Consider the following 26,889-nt stretch of genomic DNA (forward strand, 5'->3'; position numbering starts at 1 on the left):
GAAGCAATGTGCTTAATATTAAGAAAGTTGAGAAATTAATATACTAGTAGGCCTAGCCTACAGAAAGCTGATGAGATCCTCCTCTTTTTAATAGAGGCAATCACTCTGTTTTCTCGTGTAATTGCATAGCCTGTAGAAATATTGCGCAACATGAGCTCATGGGCTATCGTGAAGTGTTTGATTAGCTTTTCGATTACATTTGCATTGATGTCAGAGTGATTAGAGGGACAATAGAGTGCTGAGTACTAGACAGTTAGCAAGTTTGGTAGGCTACTAATGACCATCAGCAGCATTAGAGCTTGGAGAGGCCTAATTACCGTGACTAAAAGGTCACATAGAATTTGACTGCCTTCATGACTCATGACCGCTGGTGTAGCGGTAATATGGTCACGACAACAGCCCTGCCCCTCAACCTTCTCCCCTCTCTCTTCAACCCGCTCCTGAGACTGTTAGCCGTCTCTGGGGAAATGTACATGTTGCTCAGCCACAGTTTACTCAACTTCCTAACACTTATAACACTACACACACACACACACACACACACACACACACACACACACTGTCCTTCCCCTTGTCCTCTCCTTCTGTCCATTCACCAACACTCTGCTGTTTTCTGTGGCAGCTCAGGGAGTCACCAGTCAACTCAAAGTCTCTCTCTCTATGTCTGCATCTCTTTTTGTCTGCCTCTCTCTCTCTCTCTCTCTCTTTTTCTCCATCTCATTCTCACTCTCACTCACTCTCAGCCTGAGATGTCTTGTTAATTTCAGTACATTTTTTGGACAGACTTCTCCTCCTCTCCTTTCTTAGCCTGAGGTCTCTGTAATCCATCCAAGCCGTCCCCTTGACTTCCTGGTCTTGGCAGAGCAGACAGGTTAGGTTAGATTTGGTTCTTCAGACAGCTCACTGCTCTGTCAGGTGTTTTCACCTCACCAGATCACTGACGCTAATGTGCAGTAATAAATAAATAATACAAATAATACATTTAATTTGCATAGCACTTTTCATTACAGTCTTATGTCAAAGCTCTACATAGGTAAAAAATGTATAATGATGATAAAAATACAATTAAAACATCATACATTTAGAATCAAGGCAGAAAAAAAGTAGTCTAGGTGCTAAAAGGACTTTCCAGATTAGGACTATAACAAAGACAGTGTGTAGAAATGTGTTCAGGGCCCAAAATTAGGTCAGCCGTGATAGTCAGATAGTTGGTCAACCATGGTTTGCCAGTGCTGTGATAAAATATTGTGTAAAACAATGCATGTGAAGAATTAGCTAGACAGACAGTTTTAGAGAAATTATTCCATTAATTTGTCAAATTAACAGCCAATATGCCAACATTTCATTCAAACAATGAAGTCAATCCACATCCATACACTGACTGAAATCAGTTGATAGGACTTAGATAAGTTGTAAATGCATGGAGTACTGATATTGCATCATATAACTGCACTCACAGCTTTCCAAGAAAACAAAATATGAGACATTTATGGTCTGTTTACATAGGCTATTTATACAGAAAATGTGTATAAAACATGCATAAACTGTATTTAAAATGATATGACACTATTTTAAGGTGACTATAATAATAATCACATGCCTTTTTTTTATTTTCCTGCATAAGAAAAAGCAATACATTACTTATGCCTCTACTGCCATTCATTCCAATTAGCCTGGTTTGGGATTTCTCCCTGACCTAGATGGCTGCCATTTTCGCCCCTTTATGGAACTTTATCGTTTTCGTTTTTTACATATCCCCTCTAGTTATCTAGGCAGGGACATCCAGTGATAATGAGTTCTGTGTGTACATGGTTGTGGGTGGGAACATTAACATGTTGCACAAGGTTTAGAAAGTTCTGCAGAAATGGTGACCTTTATCATCCAACTCCGCTGGGCATGTTGTACTGCTCTCATTGCGAGTGCACACAATCAACTTTAGTTTGTTAATTAGTCTCCTTCCACTTGGTCGACCTCACCGTCTGCATATTTCCTGTAGGAGCCCAAAGAGAGAGGCTGTTTGTAAGCTCCTTACACGGGGTTGTTTTAATCTGTGCAAATCTTGTGAGGAATCATGAATAAAGTTTGCTGCCATTTCTGAATCTCTTGGTCCTGTCTTTGGTCCACTAGATGGTAGATGAGATGAGGATCTAGGAAGATCTAGCTAGGCTGTTATTGGAATCAATACAATTTGCTAGTTGAGTGGAGAGTTTGGAGAAGTAGCCAAATATTTTAACTAATTTAATCTTGATGATAATAAATGATTTTGCAGGAGTAAACTACCAAGGCTGCCTCTAGGAGCTATGGCAAACATGGATGAGATCATTTAAAACTGATGCTGAAACAAAGTGAATGGCTTCACAGCAAGTTATTCTAATTGACGCTAAAGCAGAGTGAATGCACTGATATAAAATTACCTGATAGCTCTCCCTACATTGTGGGAGTATTTAGTTGTTATTGTCTATCTCCTCCTGGGCCCCAGTCTGAGACACACGCACACACACACATGCACGCACAGCGACATACACACACACACATACACGCATTGTCTGAGACGTCGGGCGTAGGTGGGCCTTAATATCCTGCAATAGATGGTTATGTGTCACCTGATATCTCCAGTGACTGCTCCTCCAAATCCCCAGCAAATCTCCCTGCTCTATTAGAGGCTGTGTGGCTGTATAGCTGGCCCTCTGAGTGCAGAGTAGGAGAGGAGAGCTTCATTACAGCTGCCGGGCATGCAGCTGGGGCTGATATACACAGATTCCTACTGTCTAGGGCTATGATGTTGGCGCTATTTATTTAGGCTACTATAGTGTGGAACTTTGCTAATAGATGTTTAAAGAAGTACACTACATACAAAAGTATGTGGACATCCCTTCAAATTTGTGGATTTGGTTATTTCAGCCACATCCGTTGCTGACAGGTGGATAAAATCAAGCAAACAGCCATGCTATCTCCATAGACAAACGTTGGCAGTGGAAGCGGAAACTTCTAAGAGCAACAACGGCTCAGCCATGAAGTGGTAGGCCACACAAGCTCACAGAACGGGACTACCAAGTGCTGAAGTGCATAGCGCTTCCAAACTGCCTCTGAAAGCAAGGTCAGCTCAATAACTGTTCGTCGTCATGAAATGGGTTTCCATGCCTAGCAGCCACACACAAGTCTAAGATCACCATGCGCAATGCCAAGCGTTGGCTGGAGTGCTGTAAAGCTCGCCACCATTGGACTCCAGAGCAGTATAAACGTGTTCTCTGAAGTGCTGAATCACGCTTCACCATCTGGCTGTCTGACGGAGAAATCTGAGTGTGGTGGATACCAGGAGAACACTACCCGCCCCAATGCATAGTGGCATCTGTAAAGTTTGGTGGAGGAGTAATAATGGTCTCGGCTAGGCCCTTTCGTTCCAGTGAAGGGAAATCTTAACACTGCAGCATTCAATGACATTCTAGATAATTCTGTGCTTCCAACTTTGTGTCAACAGTTTGGGGAAGGCCCTTTCCTGTATCAGCATGACAATGCCCCGTGCACAAAGCGAGGCCCGTACAGAAATGGTTTGTCGAGATCAGTGTAGAAGAACTTGACTGACATGCATGAAGCCCTAACCTCAACCCCATCGAACACCTTTGGGATGAATTGGATGCCGACTGTGAGCCAGGCCTAATCACCCAGCATCAGTGCCCAACCTCACAAGTGCTCTTGTGGCTGAATGGAAGCAAGTCCCCGAAGCAATGTTCCATCATCTAGTAGTAAGCCTTCCCCGAAAAGTGGAGGCTGTTAAGGCAGCAAAGGGGGGACCAACTCCATATTGATGCTCATGATTTTGGAATGAGATGTTCGATGAGCAGGTGTCCACATACTACCATGTAGTGTATACTATCTCAGATAATTAAAGTTCAATTCACATTGTGTACTTATTAAATAAGCCTACTCACTTCTATTGATTTGGTTTAGTTTCAAAACATTGATGTTTCTATTATGCCTATGAGACCTGAAACAACTTTGTGTCTTTGTTTTCTACTACAAACCTGTGGTTTAGAGCCATGCCTTTACTCAATATTTTGAATGAGGAACTGTTTATCTACCTCCATACAAGTAGTATACATACTTGCCATTTCTGCATCTCTTGTTTCTTGTCTGGCTGCTTAATTACCTGTATGCATGGCAACACCTATTATCAGTACTACCATTAGTGTTCACCTTGCTTCCTTCCTGCCATCGCAGCAACAGGACATTTATGTGTCACTTGTCAGATGAGCTGCAACTAGTTTGATAGTGTGTTTGCCAGTTTACATTTTCATATCTCCAGTTGTGAGTCCATATCTACAGTATGTCTACTGTAGACGTTAAAGCATGGACTAGCCTGTTATTCCATTAGCCTTCAGCTATCTAGCTGCCCTTCCTCTGTGTCCTGAATAGTAATCACTATTTTATGTGGATATAGCCTATTTCCCAGATGCTCTAAGTGCTTTACATAGTAAAGGTAGAACGTTAGGAACTCACCTCATCCACTACCATGTATCACCCTTGTAAGTGAGGCCATGGCAGCTGTGTTGTACCAGAATGTTGTACCAGGCAGTGCAGTAACCTTTCAGCTACCTGCTCTGCCTCTGTCTTGTGGATGGGAATCATTTATCTGGTTCTCTCTCCTAACCCCCCAGAGACAGGGCTACTTAGCCAGCGGTTAGCACTGATGTGGGCGGACTTCACACAAATTGGGTTTTTCATGCAGAGCTGGAAGTAAAGGTCATATTCAATGGGATCTCCCCCATGTCCCATTAATGAGAATTTGTTTTTGGAAATGATGTTGCTGAGGGGGAATGACTGGGCTGGAGCGCTGGCTTGCTGGCTGAATTGGACTTGCAAATGACTGATTTGTACACACTGAGACCCATATGCATACACTGACAATGTATAAACTTACATAATCCAGCTTTATTTATACAGCACATTTCAGACATGGAATGCAACACAATGTGCTTTACAGGAAAAAATAATAATATATATATATATATTTGCTACACAACAAACATAAGAGGATGAAAACTAAAGAATAACAAAAACTAAAAAGCACCCTAAGGAAAGTGAAAAAGGTGTTTCTGCCCCCCTCAGGTTCTCTGTCAGGCTGTTCCAGAGGCTGGGGCCATAGTAACTAAAGGCTGCCTCTCCATGCCTCTTGGTCCTAGGCGTTGGGATTGTTAAAAGGCCTTTGCCAGAGGACCTGAGGGACCTGACATGTATTGAGGTGAACAATTGCGTATTGATTTAATAACATATCTTAAACGCATCTTAAAATGAATTGTAAAACTCACAGGCAGCCAGTGCAGAGACGTTAAAACCAGTGTAATGTCTGCTCTCCATCTGACCTTGGTCAGTGTCCGTGCTTCAGCATTCTGTATGTTTTTCAATTGACCAAGGGCTTTCTTGGGTAGACCATACAGGAGAGCATTACAGTAGTCAAGCCTGCTTTTAACAAAAGCATTGCGTCTCGCTGTATCAGCCTGAAAGAGAGATTACCACACCATGGCAATGTTCCTCAGGTGGTAAAAAGCTGTTTTGGTCACATTCCTAATGTGTGATTTGACATTGTGTTCAGAATCTAAAAACACCTGGTAAAAAACCAGGTGTTTTATCTTTTTGCTCGTGGATTAAAATGAACGGCCAGATTCTCTCTCTGGAGTAATGAATCACCCTTCACCACCTGGCAGTCCGACAGACAAATCTGGGTTTGTCAGATGCTAGGAGAACTCTACCTGCCCCAATTCATAGTGCCAACTTTAAAGTTTGGTGGAGGAATAATGGTCTGTGGCTATTTTTCGGGCTCGGCCCCATAGATTTGGTGAAGAGAAATCTTAATGCTACAGCATACAATGACATTGTAGACGATTCTGTGTTTCCAACTTTGTGGCATCAATTTGGGGAAGGCCCTTTCCTGTTTCACCATTACATGCTGACCACAACGCTCGTGTTGCAACATAAATGTGCACATACATGTTATTCAATCATTGCATCCACACTGATGCGCTCGTCAATGAGCGTCTGCGTAGCCAGGCACTAAAATAGAACTTGGTTCTATTTGTGACACTCAACGCACTGCAAGGTACTGTATGTCTCTCCCATCTCCTCATTGATTTTTAGGAGCATATACCCAAGTGCCATCTCCTCATTGGTTTTTAGGAGCATATACCCACGTGGGTGATTGAAAGATGAACTGAGGTCCACACTCCAGTCCAGTTGGTTGTGGTAATGCACCTTAAAGTTGGTTGCCAACTAAAGTCCAAAGAAGAAGAAGCCTGAAGGAGGAGAGATTACTGGAAAAAAAACTTTTACCCATTTATTTGTAGATTAATTGTCAGAGTAGAGGACCTTGTGCATGTCAGGTAAAAGAACAACCCAATGTTTATATCCCAGGACAAGTTAGCTAGCAACAGCAAGCTAGCTATTTAAATTGCCATAAACGTTTAATGCTTTTCGACCTGTCCCCAAATTAATATACTTGGTTCAGAGTTTGTTTTGATATTTCAATCTGTGTGTCCCGATCGCGTCTGGTGTGGGGGGCCAAATCAACATGCGAGCGATGACGCATGCGGACACGCGGTCTAATCAGCATGTTACAATGCCCCTGTGCACAAAGCGAGGTCCATACAGAAATGGTTTGTCGAGCTTCGTGTGGAAGAACTTGACTGGTCAGATTCTCTCTCGGCTTTGGCTCCAACAATTACTACCTCGGTCTTGTCTTGATTTAGCTGGAGGAAGTTGTCAGCCATCCAAGTATTTAAATCACTAATACAGTTTAATAATTTATTCATGGAACTAAAATCCTCCGGTGATACAGCAAAGTATTGTCTGCGTAGCAGTGAAAATCATTGCTGTGCTTTGTGATAACGTTGCCAAGGAGTAACATATATAAACTGATTAGTACCGGACCCAAAATCAAACTTTGTGGAACGCCACATGTGATATGTATTTTCACTGAGTTATGTTCACCAAGAGTGACAAAAAAACTATTGACCGGTTAAATAGGTCCTAAACCAATTTAGAACTGGACCTGAGAGGCCAACCCACCTCTGCAGTCTGTCCAGAAGGACATCATGGTGAACAGTGTTGAATGCAGCACTTAAATACAAAAATACAAGGACAGAGGGCTGTTTGGCATATGTTGGCTCTAAGATTATATACCACTTTAACTAAGACTGTGCTGTGGTGGGCCCGAAAACCAGATTGGATTTTTTTTTTTAAATAAAGGTGGCACTTAAAAAATAATTTAGCTGTTTGAAAACCAATTTCTCCAGTATTTTGCTTAAAATGGAAGGTTGGAGATTGGCCGAAAATTGCTGAGAGCTGAAGAATCTAGATTACTTTTCTACAGAAGGGGTTTCACCACAGCAGTTTTTAGTGCAGAGGGGAAAGTGCCTGTGAACAAGGAGTGATTAGCAATAGCTTGCATTTCTTCAAATATGGAATTAAAACTGTTTTGAAGAATGTGGTGGGGATAGGATCAAGAAGGTAGGTAGATGGCTTAAGTTGTGATATCACTTTCCTGAGCATGTCTGTGTCAACCAGGGAAAATAAATTCATAGTGCCTTTGGGTGGTAGGCTAGGGCACATATCATCAAACTTCATCAGGTCTTGCTTGACTGATACCCAGCCTAATGCTTGTTATAGAAAAATTATCCTCTGGCGCCGACAGAGATGGCCACCTCGCTTTGCGTTCCTAGGAAACTATGCAGTAATTTTGTTTTTTTCACATGTTATTTCTTACATTGGTACCCCAGGTAATCTTAGGTTTTATTACATACAGTCGGGAGGAACTACTGGATGTAGGAGCAACATCAACTCACCAGCATTACGACCAGGAACAATGGATCGGATCCCAGCCAGCGGACCAAAACAACGATGCCGTAAAAGGGCAGACGAAGCGGTCTTCTGGTCAGGCTCCGGAGACGGGCACATCGCGCACTGCTCCCGAGCATACTACTCGCCAATGTCCAGTCTCTTGACAACAAGGTTGATGAAATCCGAGCAAGGGTAGCATTCGAGAGAGACATAAGATAATGTAACGTTCTTTGCTTCACAGAAACATGGCTCACTCGAGACACGCTATCGGAGTCGGTATAGTCAGCTGGTTTCTTCACGCATCGCGCCAACAGAAACCAGCATATTTCTGGTAAGAAGAGGGGCGGGGGGGGTCTGCCTTATGATTAACGAGACGTGGTGTGATCATAACAACATACAGGAACTCAAGTACTTCAGTTCACCTGACTTAGAATTCCTCACAATCAAATGTCGACCGCATTATCTACCAAGAGAATTCTCTTCGATTATAATCACAGCCGCATATATTCCCACCCAAGCAGACACATCGATGGCCCTGAACGAACTTGATTTGACTCTATGTAAACTGGAAACCACATCCTGAGGCTGCATTCATTGTAGCTGGGGATTTTAACAAGGCTAATCTGAAAACAAGTCTCCCTAAATTCTATCAGCATATCGATTGTGCTACCAGGGCTAGTAAAACCCTGGATCATTGTTATTCTAACTTCCGCGACGCATATAAGGCCCTTCCCCGCCCTCCTTTCGGAAAAGCTAACCACAACTCAATTTTCTTGCTCCCTGCCCACATCAACTATTAAAACATTCCCAAACCAGAAACTGTGGATTGATGGCAGCATTCGCGCAAAACTGAAAGCGTGAACCACTGCTTTTAACCAGGGCAAGGTGACCTGAAACATGATCGAATACAAACAGTGTAGCTATTCCCTCCACAAGGCAATCAAACAAGCTAAGCGTCAGTATAGAGACAAAGTAGAGTCACAATTCAACAGCTCAGACACAAGAGATATGTGGCAGGGTCTACAGTCAATCACGGATTACAAAAGGAAAACCAGCCCCGTCACGGACCAGGATGTCTTGCTCCCAGACAGACGAAACAACTTTTTTGCTCGCTTTGAGGACAATACAGTGCCACTGACACGGCCCGCTACCAAAACCTGCGGACTCTCCTTCACTGCAGCCGACATGTGTAAAACATTTAAGCGTGTTAACCCTCGCAAAGTTGCAGGCCCAGGCGGCATCCAAAGCCGCATCCTCAGAGCATGCGCAGACCAGCTGGCTGGTGTGTTTACGAACATATTCAATCAATTCTTATCCCAGCCTGCTGTTCCCACATGATTCAAGAGGGCCACCATTGTTCCTGTTCCCAAGAAAGCTAAGGTAACTGAGCTAAATGACTACCGCCCCGTAGCACTCACTTCCGTCATCATGAAGTGCTTTGAGAGACGAGTCAAGGACCATATCACCTCCACCCTACCTGACACCCTAGACCCACTCCAATTTGCTTACCGCCCCAATAGGTCCACAGACGACGCAATCGCAACCACACTGCACACTGCCTAACTCATCTGGACAAGAGGAATACCTATGTGAGAATGATGTTCATCGACTACAGCTCAGCATTTAACACCATAGTACCCTCCAAACTCATCATCAAGCTCGAGACCCTGAGTCTTGACCTCGCCCTGTGCAACTGGGTACTGGACTTCCTGATGGGCCGCCCCCAGGTGGTGAGGGTAGGTAATATCTCCACCCCGCTGACCCTCAACACTGGCGCCCCACAAGGGTGCGTTCTGAGCCATCTTCTGTACTCCCTGTTCACCCACGACTGCGTGGCCATGCACATCTCCAACTCAATTATCAAGTTTGCAGACGACACTATAGTGGTAGGCTTTATTACCAACAACGACGAGATGGCCTACAGGGAAGAGGTGAGGGCCCTCGGAGTGTGGTGTCAGGAAAATAACCTCACACTCAACGTCAACAAAACAAAGGAGATGATCGTGGACTTCAGGAAACGGCAAAGGGAGCACCCCCCTATCCACATCGATGGAACAGTAGTGGAGAAGGTGGAAAGTTTTAAGTTCCTCGGCGTACACATCATGGACAAACTGAATTGGTCCACCCACACAGACAGCGTGGTGAAGAAGGCACAGCAGCGCCTCTTCAACCTCAGGAGGCTGAAGAAATTTGGCTTGTCACCAAAAGCACTCACAAACTTTTACAGATGCACAGTCGAGAGCATCCTGTCGGGCTATACCGCCTGGTACGGCAACTGCTCCGCCCACAACCGTAAGGCTCTCCAGAGGGTAGTGAGGTCTGCACAACGCATCACCGGGGGCAAACTACCTGCCATCCAGGACACCTACACCACCCGATGTCACAGGAAGGCCATAAAGATCATCAAGGACAACATTCACCCGAGCCGCTGCCTGTTCACCCCGCTATCATCCATAAGGCGAGGTCAGTACAGGTGCATCAAAGCAGGGACAGAGAGACTGAAAAACAGCTTCTACCTCAAGGCCATCAGAATGTTAAACAGCCACCAATAACATTGAGTGGCTGCTGCCAACATACTGACTCAACTCCAGCCACTTTAATAATGGAAAAATTGATGTAAAAAATGTATCACTAGCCACTTTAAACAATGCCACTTCATATAATGTTTACATACCCTACATTACTCATCTCATATGTATATACTGTACTCTATATACCATCTACTGCATCTTGTCATCGTTATGTAATACATGCATCACTAGCCACTTTTATATGTTACCCTACATTACTCATCTCATATGTATATACTGTACTCGATACCATCCACTGCATCTTGCATATGTCGTTCTGTACCATCACTCATTCATATATCTTTATGTACATATTCTTCATCCCTTTGCACTTGTGTGTATAAGGTAGTTGTGAAATTGTTAGGAAGCACAAGCATTTCGCTACACTCGCATTAACATCTGCTAACCATGTGTATGTGACAAATAACATTTGATTTGATCTCTGAAATATGTCGCAAACCCATCACATTTAGATGTGGAGGACAATTGACATACGTTTGTGGAGGTAAGAATTATCAGGCCATCAATGGTTGAGAAGAGCACTCAAATTATTCTGATTATTAGTGATCATGTTAGAAAAATGAGCCCGTCTGGTATTTCAAATTGCCTTGTTATATATGCCAAGTTGCTCTCTCAGAATGTCATAATGGACCTGCAACTTTGACTTTCTCTGCTTCCACTCTGCAATTTATCTTTATTGTATTAGTTTCCTCACTCATCCAAGGGGCTCTCCATTTGGATGTCACCTTTTTAAACTTTACTGGAGCTATGGCATCAATTGTTGCCCTTAAGTTGCTTTTAAGGTTATTAACTAAATCATCACAAGAGGAAGGCAGAATGGAGTATTGTTCAGACACTCAATAAAATCTGTAGCAACTTCAGAAGTAAGCTAGTGTTTCTTAATAATGTGTTCAGTATTACCCTGTGCTATGGGCAACAAGGTAGTAAAATACACAGTGGTGATCAGATACAGCAACATCAACAATAGAGGTTATGTCAATAGAAATCCTCTTGGTAATAACCAGGTCTATAGTATGGCTGTAGTTATAGGGTGGTCCCAGTAACATGTTGGATAAAGTCCATAGAGCTCAAAACATTCAGAAAAAACATTGTCAACATGAATGTTGAAATCACCCAACACAATGACTTCATAATAGTTCTCAAGGAAATCAGTAAAGAAACTGGGGCAGTGCTTTGGTGGCCTATACAGGGTTATGACCAGCACTGGTGGCTGACATTTAAACAGTGTAGCATGATGCTCAAAAGACCCAAAGTTGCCAAATGAAATGTCCTTACAGCTGAGAGTATTATTAAAAATAGAGGCTGTCCCCCCAACCTTTTCCCTTTTCTGATAGAGTATGAAAAGCTATAGTCCACGGGGGAGGCTTCAGTAAGAGCCACACTACAGTCTGAAGGCAGCCATGTTTCAGTGAGAAACATGCAATCAACTTTGCGCTCAGTAATGAGGTCATTCTTGAGAAAGGTTTTACTAGTTGCCCTAACATTTAAAAGTGTCATTAAATGTGTGTGGACCACTCTTTCCCTGGGGCATCTGCCGAGAGGTATTCAATAGAATAACAAGCAAATTATTAACGTTACAACCACATTTTAGCTGGATATCCTTGGTTTCTCAAATTATTGCCTCGCCTGGTTCTCCAACTACTTCTCTGATAGAGTTCAGTGTGTCAAATCGGAGGGCCTGTTGTCCGGGCCTCTGGCAGTCTCTATGGGGGTGCCATAGGGTTCAATTCTTGGACCGACTCTCTTCTCTGTATACATCAATGATGTCGCTCTTGCTGTTGGTGAGTCTCTGATCCACCTCTACGCAGACGACACCATTCTGTATACTTCTGGCCCTTCTTTGGACACTGTGTTAACAACCCTCCACACGAGCTTCAATGCCATTCAACTCTCCTTCCGTGGTCTCCAATTGCTCTTAAATGCAAGTAAAACTAAATGCATGCTCTTCAACCGATCACTGCCTGCACCTGCCCGCCCGTCCAAAATCACTACTCTGGACGGTTCTGAATATGGTTCTGAATATGGTTCTAATATGTGGACAACTACAAATACCTAGGTGCCTGGTTAGACTGTAAACTCTCCTTCCAGACTCACATCAAACATCTCAAATCCAAAGTTAAATCTAGAATTGGCTTCCTATTTCGCAGCAAAGCATCCTTCACTCATGCTGCCAAACATACCCTTGTAAAACTGACCATCCTACCGATCCTCTACTTCGGCGATGTCATTTACAAAATAGCCTCCAATACCCTACTCAATAAATTGGATGCAGTCTATCACAGTGCCATCCGTTTTGTCACCAAAGCCCCATATACTATCCACCACTGTGACCTGTACGCTCTCGTTGGCTGGCCCTCGCTTCATACTCGGGGCGGCAGGGTAGCCTAGTGGTTAGAGCATAATAACCGAAAGATTGCAAGTTCAAATCCCCGAGCTGACAAGATACAAAATCTGTCGTTCTGCCCTTGAACAGGCAGTTAACCCACTGTTCCTAGGCCGTCATTGAAAATAAGAATTTGTTCTTAACTGACTTGCCTAGTAAAATAAAGGTAAAATTGAAAAAATAATAATAATACTCGTTGCCAAACCCACTGGCTCCAGGTCATCTACAAGACCCTGCTAGGTAAAGTCCCCCCTTATCTCAGCTCGCTGGTCTCCATAGCAGCACCCACCTGTAGTACGCGTTCCAGCAGGTATATCTCTCTGGTCACCCTCAAAACCAATTCTTCCTTTGGCCACCTCTCCTTCCAGTTATCTGCTGCCAATGATTGGAACGAACTACAAAAATCTCTGAAACTGGAAACACTTATCTCCCTCACTAGTTTTAAGCACCAGCTGTCAGAGCAGCTCACATATTACTGCACCTGTACTTAGCCCGTCTATAATTTAGCCCAAACAACTACCTCTTCCCCTACTGTATTTATTTATTTATTTTGCTCCTTTGCACCCCATTATTTATATCTCTACTTTGCACATTCTTCCATTGCAAATCTACCATTCCAGTGTTTTACTTGCTATATTGTATTTACTTCGCCACCATGGCTTTTTTTGCCTCTACCTCCCTTATCTCACCTTATTTGCTCACATTGTATATAGACTTATTTTTCTACTGTATTATTGACTGTATGTTTGTTTTACTCCATGTATAAGTCTGTGTTGTTGTATGTGTCGAACTGCTTTGCTTTATCTTGGCCAGGTCGCAATTGTTATTGAGAACTTGTTCTCAACTAGCCTACCTGGTTAAATAAAGGTGAAATAAATATAAAAAATTCGGACTGCTTCCAATCAGCATGGTAGGAAATGACAGGTTGTATAAACTCACTAATAGGCAGAGTTAAAGGAACATAAATGTAGTTTACTCACAATAACCATAGTGCCATTTCTACAGGAGTTGAAATGGTTTCCAAGTCCTCTGTTGCTTATTCTGACAGGGAGAACTGCAGCACTACCAGACCCTGTCTGTCAGTCTCTAAAACGGTTTGATGTTGGGACTGGAGCACTACCAGACCCTGTCTGTCAGTCTCTAAAACAGTTTGATGTTGGGACTGGAGCAATACCAGACCCTGTCTGTCAGTCTCTAAAACACTTTGCAATGTTGCTGAAAATAGTCCTGGAAACCCTGTGGTTAAGGTGAATCTCTTTTATAAAGTGCTGGTTGCTGCCAAACAAATCAAAGTTGTCACAAAAATATGACATTCATGCCTTTGCAAAGTTTCTTCAGATACATGTTTAGGGCAAAGAGTCGACTGAAATGTTACGAATCCCTTTGGTAGCACGGGAGGGGGCCAGAGATAATTATCATCTTTCATGTGCTATCGAGGGTCTTTAAAAAAAATGTAGTCCGCCCTTAGTTCCTCATATCGCCTAAAACAAAGGTTGTTGAGACCTACGTTGGTGATGATGGTGTCAATATTGGAGTAGATGGCCAGAACCATAGGCACAAGAGAGTTGATATCATGGACACGGGCTCCTGGGTGACAGTGAACCTTGGTTGGTCCACAGACAGGCAGGCCAAAATCTCTCACCATCAAGCTGCCCACAATGATGGTGGTAATGATGGAATCCAATGGGGAAACATCCTGCTGAACTGTAGTGGCCGTGGGGGAGGGTGCCACTGGGCAGCCGCAGGCTTTTGGTATACACCCAGGATCCGTGCTGACTCCCGGGGCTGATGGGTTCATCTCAAGTGGGGAAAAGCTTTTTGATAGCAGGATCGGATCTTCTCGGATAGATGGGTGGCCAGACTGCCTCCCCGATCTCCTACCCCTTGTGAGTGTTCTCCCATGGGCCGCGTAGTTGAGCTTTATATCTGTCCATTGGATTGGGACAGATCAACGCCCCCCGACTCATCAACAGCTTTGGTATAGGAGGCATTAAAAACTGAGATTCAGTTTGCCTGGGTTACAGCAAGGTCAGTGTACATAGAAAGCAGGTTTTCCTGTTCTCACAGCCAAGCTAACAGCCGGAGGATCACTTCCCTAAGATTCTTGATGGTGGTGCATTTAGAGCAGACAATTCCCTGTCCATTTTCTAGTTCCACCTTATCTTTATCTTGTGTGGAAATCATCTCGAACCTGAACCATTTGTGCCCAGCTGAGGATAGACACACCGGTGGACTAGCACTGCTAGCATTAACGTGCTCCATTTTCATGATTGCTAGCAACTGAATGCTACTTAACTGGAGTCCGGAACACAAACGTGCGGTCCCAGCTGTAAAGGCTAACCGTGTTGGGGAATCAATAGCATTACAACCTTTTAGTTAAGATTAAAAACGATTTAATGAAAAGGATTTAATAAAAACAAATCCGAGTGTAGGCTGTTGCATCTGTTGCATGATGACGGAGCTCTTGACACAAAACTCACACACACAACCACACACTCAAAAATATATATACAGTACACACACACACACACACACAGACAGTCAGAAGTAAACACGTCCAGCTAATGTAGTACACACACCTCAGATACACTATGATAGACCAAACATTTTTACACAAACACACGGTGACACACACACCTCGACCATAACAAATGAAATGTGGTGCTTATGTTGCCCCATGCTATCCTCTTCCTTGCATCCTATCTCCACGACAACCAGTTGAAAAGTTCATCTCAGAGAGTCATACCAATCTGGCCTGTATTTCTCTGCTGTCTCTGATTTCTCTCTGCTGTCTCTGATTCATCTCTGCTTCTCTGCTTCTGCTGTTGCTCTGATTTCCCACTGCTTCTCTGCTTCTGCTGTTGCTCTGATTTCTCTCTGGTTCTCTGCTTCTGCTGTTGCTCTGATTTCTCTCTGCTTTTCTGCTGTTGCTCTGATTTCCCACTGCTTCTCTGCTTCTGCTGTTGCTCTGATTTCTCTCTGCTTCTCTGCTTCTGCTGTTGCTCTGATTTCCCACTGCTTCTCTGCTTCTGCTGTTGCTCTGATTTCCCACTGCTTCTCTGCTTCTGCTGTTGCTCTGATTTCTCTCTGCTTCTCTGCTTCTGCTGTTGCTCTGATTTCCCACTGCTTCTCTGCTTCTGCTGTTGCTCTGATTTCCCACTGCTTCTCTGCTTCTGCTGTTGCTCTGATTTCTCTCTGCTTCTCTGCTTCTGCTGTTGCTCTGATTTCCCACTGCTTCTCTGCTTCTGCTGTTGCTCTGATTTCCCACTGCTTCTCTGCTTCTGCTGTTGCTCTGATTTCTCTCTGCTTCTCTGCTCATTCTCTCTGATTCCTCTCTGCTTATCTGATTTCTCTGATTTCTCTCTGCTTCTCTGGTCTCTCTGATTTATCTCTGCTTCTCTGCTCATTCTCTCTGATTCCTCTCTGCTTATCTGATTTCTCTGATTTCTCTCTGCTTCTCTGGTCTCTCTGATTTCTCTCTGCTTCTCTGCTCATTCTCTCTGATTCCTCTCTGCTTATCTGATTTCTCTGATTTCTCTCTGCTTCTCTGCTCATTCTCTCTGATTCCTCTCTGCTTATCTGATTTCTCTGATTTCTCTCTGCTTCTCTGGTCTCTCTCTGATTTCTCTCTGCTTCTCTGCTCATTCTCTCTGATTTCTCTCTGCTTCTCTGGTCTCTCTCTGATTTCTCTCTGCTTCTCTGCTCATTCTCTCTGATTCCTCTCTGCTTATCTGATTTCTCTCTGCTTCTCTGCTCATTCTCTCTGATTCCTCTCTGCTTATCTGATTTCTCTGATTTCTCTCTGCTTCTCTGCTCATTCTCTCTGATTCCTCTCTGCTTATCTGATTTCTCTGATTTCTCTCTGCTTCTCTGCTCATTCTCTCTGATTTCTCTCTGCTTCTCTGGTCTCTCTCTGATTTCTCTCTGCTTCTCTGCTCATTCTCTCTGATTCCTCTCTGCTTATCTGATTTCTCTCTGCTTCTCTGCTCATTCTCTCTGATTCCTCTCTGCTTAGCTGATTTCTCTGATTTCTCTCTGCTTCTCTGGTCTCTCTCTGATTTCTCTCTGAATTCTCTCTGCTTCTCTTTCCATCTGTTCTTCCTGATAGAGCTGAGGGCACTTCTCTCTCTCTGTCGCTCTGTGTGTGTGTTTTCTCATTTCTGATGCAGGGTCAGCCAGGATCATGTAAATACTGCCACTCGCTTTAAAATAGCATTCTACAGCACACAGAAAAAAAAATCAATATCTCAGTTTACTTCTTCTCTTCTCAAAGCATGGAAATAAAACATACCCTTGAAATGTCTTATTACATTACACTTGTAATTACATGTGTTATTGTTTTACTGTATTCCAAAGCCAGAGCAAAGTCAATGCCCTCTAAAACTTAACTCATGAACTACCTTTTCCTTCACAAAGCGTGTGTTGAATGAAAACATGTATATCACAGAACTTCAAGGATTCTGTGTTTTGGCATGCATGTGTGTGTACTCGGTTAAGTGAGATTTTGTGAATGTCTCGGTAGTTTGGTAGTATATGTCTGCATACGTGCATGCAAACATCTGCAAGTTTATGCAAGTGCATGTACAGTACCAGTCAAAAGTTTGGACACACCTACTTATTCAAGGGTTTTTCTTTATTTTTACTATTTTCTACATAGAATAATAGTGTAGAATAATAGTGAAGACATCAACATGATGAAATAACACATACGGAATCATGTAGTAACCAAAAACGTGTATTTCTTCAAAGTAGCCACCCTATGCCTTAACGACGGCTTTGCACACTCTTGGCATTCTCTCAACCAGCTTCCCCTGGAATGCTTTTCCAACGGTATTGAAGGAGTTCCCACAGGCTGAAGACTTGTTGTCTACTTTTCCTTTACTCTGTGGTCCAATTCATCCCGAACTATCTCAATTGGGTTGAGGTTGGGTGATTGTGGACGCCAGGTCATCTGATGCAGCACACCATAACTCTCATTCATGGTCAAGTTGCCCTTTCACAGCTTGGAAGTGTGTTGGGTCATTGTCCTGTTGAAAAACAAATGATAGTCCCACTAAGCGCAAACCAGATGGAATGGCATATCGCTGCAGAATGATGTGGTAGCCATGCTGGTTAAGTGTGTGCCTTGAATTCTAAATAAATCCTCAACAGTGTCACCAGCAAAATACCCCCACACCATCACACCTCCTCCATTCATCACGGTGGGAACCACACATGCGGAGATCATCCATTCACCTACACTGAATCTCAAATTTGGACTCATCAGACCAAAGGACAGATTTCCACCGGTCTAATGTTCATTGCTCATGTTTCTTGGCCCAAGCAAGTCTCTTCTTATTGGTATTCTTTAGTAGTGGTTTCTTTGCAGAAATTCAACCATGAAGGCCTGATTCACGGAGTCTCCTCTGAACAGTTGATGTTAAGATTTGTCTGTTACTTGAACTCTGAAGCATTTATTTGGGCTTCAATTTCTGGGGCTGGTAATTCTAATGAACTTATCCTCTGCAGCAGAGGTAACTCTGGGTCTTCGTTTCCTGTGGCGGTCCTCATGAGAGCCAATTTTATCATAGTGCTTTACATTTTCTAGATGGACTGACCTTCATGTCTTAAAGTAATGATGGACTGTCATTTCTCTTTGCTTATTTGTGCTGTTCTTGCTATAATATGGACTTGGTATTTTACCAAATAGGGCTATCTTCTGTATACCACCCCTATCTTGTCACAACACAACTGATTGGCTCAAACGCATTAAGAAGGAAAGAAATTCCACAAATGGAAAAAAAAAGGCACACCCGTTAATTGAAATGCATTACAGATGACTACTGCCTGAAGCTGGTTGAGAGAATGCCAAGAATGTACAAAGCTGTCATCAAGGCAAAGGGTGGCTACTTGGAAGAATCTCAAATATAAAATATGTAGATTTGTTTAGCACTTTTTTGGTTCCTACATGATTCCATATGTGTTATTTCATAGTTTTGATGTCTTATTCAACAATGTATTATTCAACAATGTAGAAAATAGTCTAAATAAATAAAAACCCTGGAATGAGTTGTCCAAACTTTCACTGGTACTGTATTTTTTATTTTTTTTGTATTGCCTGGGTTGCAAGAAGAAATGAGATAAGGGGGTGACTGGGCTTACTGGACCTGGCCCTTATAGTTGAGATTAACCCCCAGCCTTAATGAAGGGGGCACGGAGAGGTGGGAGAGAAGGAGGATGGTGAGAGAAGAAGAGAGGATGTAGAGATATACACAATACATACAAAGGACAGAGTGAGGGAGAGTGAGAAAGAGGGAGAGATGAGAATATATAGAGGCAGAAAAAGTAGGAGGTATAAAAAATGAGTGGCCATCAGTAAATCCCAGAGGGGAAGGCCTTTCCCAGAGGGATACCTGGACGATGCTGGGCTGATTGTGCGCCGCCCTATGGGACTCCCAATCACGGCGGCCGGATTTGATACAGCCTGGATTTGAACCACGTACTATAGTGACGCCTCTCGCACTGAGATACATTGCCTTAGACCGCTGTGCCAGTCACAGCCAGATTTCTAAAAGGAATATGCATTCAACATGTTTTCATCAAATCAAATTTGTCACATGCGCCGAATACAACAGGTGTAAACCTTACAGTGAAATGCATATTTACAAGCCCTTAAACCAACAGTGCTTTAAGAAGTTAAGAAAACAAATACAATAGAAAATAGAAAATTAAAGTAACAAATAGTTAAACAGCAGGGGTACCGGTACAGAGTCGATGTGCGGGGGCACTGGTTAGTTGAGGTATTTGAGGTAATATGTACATGTAGGTAGAGTTAATGTGACTATGCATAGATTATAAACAGAGAGTAGCAGCAGCGTAAAAGAGGGGTCTGGGTAGCCATTTGATTAGCTGTTCAGGAGTCTTATGGCTTGGGGGTAGAAGCTGTTAAGAATCCTTTTGGACCTAGACTTGGAGCTTGCCGTGCGGTAGCAGAGAGAACAGTCTATGACTAGGGTGGCTGGAGTCTGCGATCACGACACGCAGATTAAAATATCAAAACAAACTCTGAACCAATGACATTAATTTGGGGACAGGTCGAAATGCATTAAACATGTATGGCAATTTAGCTAGATAGCTTGCACTTGCTAGCTAATTTGTCCTATTTAGCTAGCTTGCTGCTGCTAGCTAATTTGTCCTGGGATATAAACATTGAGTTGTTATTTTACCTGAAATGCATGTCCTCTACCCAGACAATTAATCCACACATAAAACGGCCAACCGAATCGTTTCTAGTCATCTCTCCTCCTTCCAGGCTTTTTCATCTTTGAATTTACAGTGGGGCAAAAAAGTATTTAGTCAGCCACCAATTGTGCAAGTTCTCCCACTTAAAAAGATGAGAGAGGCCTGTAATTAACATGCTGATAGAAATGAGGTTAAACTGATTTGAGTTTCCCTGCATTAAAGTCACTAGGAGCGCCGCCTCTGGATGAGCGTTTTCCTGTTTGCTTATGGCCGTATACAGCTCATTGAGTGCGGTTTTGGTGCCAGCACCAGTTTGCGGTGGTATATAGACAGCTACGAAAAAAATATAGATGTAAACTCTCTTGGTAAATAGTGAGATCTACAGCTTATCATGAGCTACTCTACCTCAGGTGAGCAAAACCTTGAGACTTCCTTAGATTTCGTTCACCCGCTGTTTACAAATATGCATAGGCCATCGCCCCTTGTCTTCACAGAGGCTGCTGTTCTATCCTGCCGAGAAAAAAAAGAAAACCCACCAACTGTATGTTATTCATGTCGTCATTCAGCCACGACTCGGTGAAGCATAAGATATTATCGTTTTTTATTGTCCCGTTGGTAGGATATATGTGCTCATAGTTCATCTATTTTATTATTGATTGATTGATTGTACGTTGGCTAATAGGAAAGATGGAAAAGGTAGATTACCCTCTTGGCAACGGATCCTTACAAGGCACCCAGACCGTCGTCCACGATACCTCCGTCTTTTCTTCCTGCGAATGACGGGGATGAGGGCCTTGTCACGTGTCTGGAGTAAATCCTTCCCGCCCGACTCGTAGAGGAAGAAGAATTCCTCCAGTATGGGGTGAGTAATCGCTGCCCTGATATCAATAAGCTCTTTTCGGTCATTAGACACAGTGGCAGAAACATTATGTACAAAATAAGTTACAAATAACACGATAAAACATATAGCCATATAACCAAATAGCACAATTGGTTACGGGATTGTAAAACAGCAGCCATCTCCTTCGGCACCACATATTTGATATAGCACACACTTTTCTTGACAGAAGGTTGCACATAGTGCCTTGACAGTTTATGACGTAGACTGATTTAAAATCATTGCAAAGACATACAGTGTCCAGGAGTCACTCACTGCTCCCCTTCTACACATGTTGGTAATATCGCCTGAACGTTGCTGGTCTGGGCATGATCGAAAAGTTCCATTAACGTTTCAGGGCCAAGATAGAGCAAGGCCGAAGGCTGCTCTTTAGTGCCAACCTACTGTACATTGTTCTCCCTCAGATGTTTATTGCATTGTACAGCGTCGGACTGGGCCAGGACTCTGAAGGAGCCAGATTGATTAGTTTGATCTCCCAACCTCCTAGCAGACTGCCTCTGTCTCTGTGTGCCCTCCTTGCTTTCACCCAGACTCCATTACCCATCGATTTTCCTTCCCACACAAACGCACAGGCAAGGTCAGAGAATATCCTTTCAACTCCTCAGCCTTTTCCTCCCTCTCTCTCTCTCTCACACTCTCTCTCTCTCTCTCTCTCTCTCTCTCCTCTCTTTTCTCTCTCCTCCGTTTCTCTCTCTCTCTCCTCTCTTTTCTCTCTCTCTCTCTCTCTCTCTCTCTCTCTCTCTCTCTCTCTCCTCTCTTTTCTCTCTCCTCCGTTTCTCTCTCTCTCTCTCTCCTCTCTTTTCTCTCCCCTCCGTTTCTCTCTCTCTACCTCGCCTCTCTTTTCTCTCTCCTCCATTTCTCTCTCTCTCTTTTCTCTATTTTCTTTTATTCCCCTCCGCTCCATGTCACTCCTCACTCTCGCTCATGCATGCTCATCACGACCTGGTCCACCTGTGCTCAGAGACTTATTTTCTTATGGAGCGAGGGAGAGAAGGAAGGAAGGAGGGGCTGAGGGGGGGATGTCCTGAGGGGGAAAGAAAATAAGGAGGGAAAGTATTGGCTGCGGAAGGAGAGGAGAAGGTTGGAGAAATCTAAAGTATTTCATTAAAGCTAAAACTATCATGCTCTTCGCTGCTTAGATGCTTTTATGGCAAACATATGTTCTCTAGTATAAGGTTTAGGAAGGATTTGAAAGGAAAAGCACTCACCCATCAAGTGTGGGTGCGTGGGTGTGTGCCTTTGCGCCAGCGGCATCATTTGGCAGGTAAAGATGGCTGTTATTCCAGTCCTCGGGTGCCTTTTTTGCCCCAGCTAACACACCTGACTCCAATAATCACATAATCATGATCTTCAGTTTACAATGCAAATTGATTAATCAGCTGTGTTTGCTGGGGATGGCGAAAAAGTGTGACACCAATTGGGGACTGGAGTTTCCCACCCCTGTGTAGATGACTTGGGCTAGGTACTGTAACTGCTGTTTGATTTGACATGAAACTAAGCTAGAGTTTTAATCACAGTGCTTATGTAGCTAGTGCATAGCAGTGTTTTTACCACAGGTGGACTACAATCAAGTTGTAGAAACATCTCAAGGATGATCAAAGGAAACAGGATGCACCTGAGTTCAATTTCGAGTCTCATTGCAAAGGGTCTGAATACCCATGTAAATAAAGTATTTATATTTTTTACATATATTTTTTATATATATATTTTTTTATATATATATATATAAAAAATATGTATATATATATATATATATATATAAAAAACAGAAATACTTTATTTTCAAACATTTCTAAAAACCTGTTTTCACTTTGTCATTATGGGGTATTGTGTGTAGATTGAGGGAAAACATCTATTTAATGCATTTTAGAATAAGGCTGTAACATAACAACATGTGGAAAAAGTCAAGGGGTCTGAATAGTTTCCGAATGCACTGTAAATGAAGCTACAGCAACAAGGTAATAACGTCTGAAGTAAATGTAGCTTATTTTTTGCTGTTCTCGAAATGTACTTTTTGAGTTTTTAAATTGTGTAGAAATGCAGTAAATAAGCTTAAATTTTATTTTCCTGCTGGTATTGGCCTTACTTGACTGCAGGCACATTCGTTTTATTTTGTACAGCTGAGCTGAACACCCCCACTGACTTTGGAAGCCATACAAAAAAAACAGGGGCTGTTTTTTGTAAACAACCTCTATTTAGGCTCAGAGGAGAAGGGGGAAAACTTGGTCCAGAATTAGAGAAGTTCAACTAAGAGGGAGCGCGTGATAGGAGTGGTAGAAGAGTGGGGGGAGGGAGTGGGAGAGGTTGAAGGACAATGCTCTGGAAAAGAAACAAGAAAGTACTTAAATTTAGAGAGGTGGAGAGCAAGGGATTCCGGGCAACAAAAACAAAGAGAACACCTTCACAGAGGAATAAACCAGGGACATTTAATAACGGTCTGATTTTTGTTTCGTAAAGCCTCTACTCTCTCCGCTCCCCCTCTTTTACCCAAAACTATGTAGCTTCTCTAATTAACTTTGATTGTTTTTTTATGTCCTGAGAGCTGTGCTCTGCTCTGCCTGTGAAGGACGAGGTGACCCCAATGAGATGTGAATGCAGCTATAAGCACATTAACTTCCCCCTTCCACACACCCCCACCAATCCAGTTTCTGTACAACTGCCTTGAAATTACCATTAATGCAATTTTGTTTAACTAATTCTGACAATATAAGCTTGGATCAGACAGTGGATATCCATACTGGTGCTACTGGGGTTCTGGGGGAGAAGGAGGAAAGGTAGCCATGACAGGGCAAGGGGTGGAAGAGCATTGGGCCACTAACCGCCGGAAGGTTTCCCTGGAAGCCAAAGACATGGATGTTGATTAAGGCTTGGGTTAAATGTGGAAGACCCATTTCAGTTGAATACATTTAGTTGGACTACTGACGAGGATGCACCCCGGGTCCGGGATAAAAGGGAAAGGGGCCCCTTTCCAGGGGTGCATCCTCGTCTCCTATCCTTCGTATGAGTAGATGATGAAGGAAAGGAGCAGACAAAAGAAGTGGATTGAGACTTCAGATCCATGTAGCCACAAACCAATCTTCCCTCGATTTTTCACTTTCTTAGGAGACCAAAACAAATGCAAGAAATACATGATATGTGAGAAACAGATGCAATCTGTTTTGATTGTTTTCCACAGCAAAGTGAGAGAGAGTGAGAAAATATGAAGAAAAACAACAACTCAGAGCCATGTCTTTTTTCTCAGCAGAGTTTAATGAATGTGATATACCATCCATGCAGAATGGGCTTTAAGCACTCAGGGCCTCCGCTGTGGCTGTAAACAAAGGCTGTACACACACACACACACACACACACACACACACACAAACGTGCACACGCACACACACACACAGGCAGACCAGACGCTCCAGTGTTGAGGGATTGCATTTCATCGAGGAGAGGAGAGAGTATGCGGGTGCTCTGCGTACCCCTCCTTCTTCCACACATAATCGCTGCAGCTTGAAAGAGCTCATAAATCAGCTTACCACAATGGATTGTAGGGGGAGAAATGTGTGCCCCTGGCATTTTAAATGGCGCAGTGCCAAGCCATGGACAGGCCAATAATAATTCTCTTTGTTATTCAAAGTGGCGAAAACACAGGGAGATGTTTGGGTGTTGGCTGGCTTAGAGATATACTGTGTACCCACTCAAATCAAATCAAATCCAATTTTATTTGTCACATACACATGGTTAGCAGATGTTAATGCGAGTGTAGCGAAACGCTTGTGCTTCTAGTTCCGACAATGCAGTGATAACCAACAAGTAATCTAACTAACAATTCCAAAACTACTGTCTTATACACAGTGTAAGGGGATAAGGAATATGTACATAAGGATATATGAATGAGTGATGGTACAGAGCAGCATACAGTAGATGGTATCGAGTACAGTATATACATATGAGATGAGTATGTAGACAAAGTAAACAAAGTGGCATAGTTAAAGTGGCTAGTGACATAAGAATGCAGTCGATGATCTAGAGTACAGTATATACGTATGCATATGAGATGAATAATGTAGGGTAAGTAACATTATATAAGGTAGCATTGTTTAAAGTGGCTAGTGATATATTTACATCATTTCCCATCAATTCCCATTATTAAAGTGGCTGGAGTTGGGTCAGTGTCAATGACAGTGTGTTGGCAGCAGCCACTCAATGTTAGTGGTGGCTGTTTAACAGTCTGATGGCCTTGAGATAGAAGCTGTTTTTCAGTCTCTCGGTCCCAGCTTTGATGCACCTGTACTGACCTCGCCTTCTGGATGATAGCGGGGTGAACAGGCAGTGGTTCGGGTGGTTGATGTCCTTGATGATCTTTATGGCCTTCCTGTAACATCGGGTGGTGTAGGTGTCCTGGAGGGCAGGTAGTTTGCCCCCGGTGATGCGTTGTGCAGACCTCACTACCCTCTGGAGAGCCTTACGGTTGAGGGCGGAGCAGTTGCCGTACCAGGCGGTGATACAGCCCGCCAGGATGCTCTCGATTGTGCATCTGTAGAAGTTTGTGAGTGCTTTTGGTGACAAGCCGAATTTCTTCAGCCTCCTGAGGTTGAAGAGGCGCTGCTGCGCCTTCTTCACGACGCTGTCAGTGTGAGTGGACCAATTCAGTTTGTCTGTGATGTGTATGCCGAGGAACATAAAACTTGCTACCCTCTCCACTACTGATCCATCGATGTGGATAGGGGGGTGTTCCCTCTGCTGTTTCCTGAAGTCCACAATCATCTCCTTAGTTTTGTTGACGTTGAGTGTGAGGTTATTTTCCTGACACCACACTCCGAGGGCCCTCACCTCCTCCCTGTAGGCCGTCTCGTCGTTGTTGGTAATCAAGCCTACCACTGTTGTGTCGTCCGCAAACTTGATGATTGAGTTGGAGGCGTGCATGGCCACGCAGTCGTGGGTGAACAGGGAGTACAGGAGAGGGCTCAGAACGCACCCTTGTGGGGCCCCCGTGTTGAGGATCAGCGGGGAGGAGATGTTGTTGCCTACCCTCACCACCTGGGGGCGGCCCGTCAGGAAGTCCAGTACCCAGTTGCACAGGGCGGGGTCGAGACCCAGGGTCTCGAGCTTGATGACAAGCTTGGAGGGTACACACCTTTCCTGTGTCAGTGATTCAGAGGGTTGAGGCCTTGCTTTGTAATGCTGGGTTTTACTAGAGCCGCCGGTTATGTATGCAGTGTCTGTGCACACATACTGGTGGCTAACTGGTTACTGCTGGTTGCTCAACTGACTGCTGAGTTGACCATGCCACCTACAGAAGGTTAGATCTCTTCCTATAGCATCTGATTTACTAAGCTTTTGTTTTGCATACATTTTCCAGAGGGAATTAAACTTTGAATGTTGAATAAATTATATACAGATTAAGAAGTAGAAGTTCTGAAGGATAAGTGGTTTTAGCTCTCTCTCTTCTCCTTCCCGTCCCGTCCCCCCACCAGATAGTGGATTTCTAATCTAGATAATGCGCTGAGGTTCTTTGATTTGCACGGCAGAGGTTCCCAGATGGACTCATCTTGCCATAGCAGGCTTGGGTCACACTATGGGACAGACTCCCTGGGTCTAGGTAAATCCAATGCACTTCTCAAAACGCCTATCCAGGCCCTGGAAAGTAATTATCTGCTCTGGACTGAAAAGCATCCAAAGTAACCTAGTTCTTTCTGGTCTGACTTCTCCCCACACGTCTCCCTGTCTGTCCTCTGCCTGTGGTAGCTACTTTCTCCACAGTGTTTTCCTCCAGAGAGGGGATCAATGTGTCTAAAGCAGGCAGCTAAAGTTAGGTGCTTCTGGGGTTAAACAGGGCTGGGTGATAGGGCTGGAGGCTCGTCAATCTCCTGGCTAGCCACTGAGATCTGGCCCTCCCTCCGTCTACCCTCCGTTAGATTGATCGATGGTGGATCTATACTAACGCTTCCCTCCACTTTGTTCTCTCTTTGTCTCTGTCT

General features: G+C 43.6%; 1 protein-coding gene across 1 annotated transcript in view; it reads left to right on the forward strand.

Moving 5' to 3' along the window:
• Positions 1-26,889, forward strand: part of LOC115134161 (low-density lipoprotein receptor class A domain-containing protein 3-like) — a 201,827-nt gene that overhangs the window by 56,070 nt on the left and 118,868 nt on the right. The window lies entirely within an intron of this gene.

The sequence above is a fragment of the Oncorhynchus nerka genome, linkage group LG9a (genome assembly GCF_034236695.1).
Source record: "Oncorhynchus nerka isolate Pitt River linkage group LG9a, Oner_Uvic_2.0, whole genome shotgun sequence".
Taxonomy (NCBI): domain Eukaryota; kingdom Metazoa; phylum Chordata; class Actinopteri; order Salmoniformes; family Salmonidae; genus Oncorhynchus; species Oncorhynchus nerka.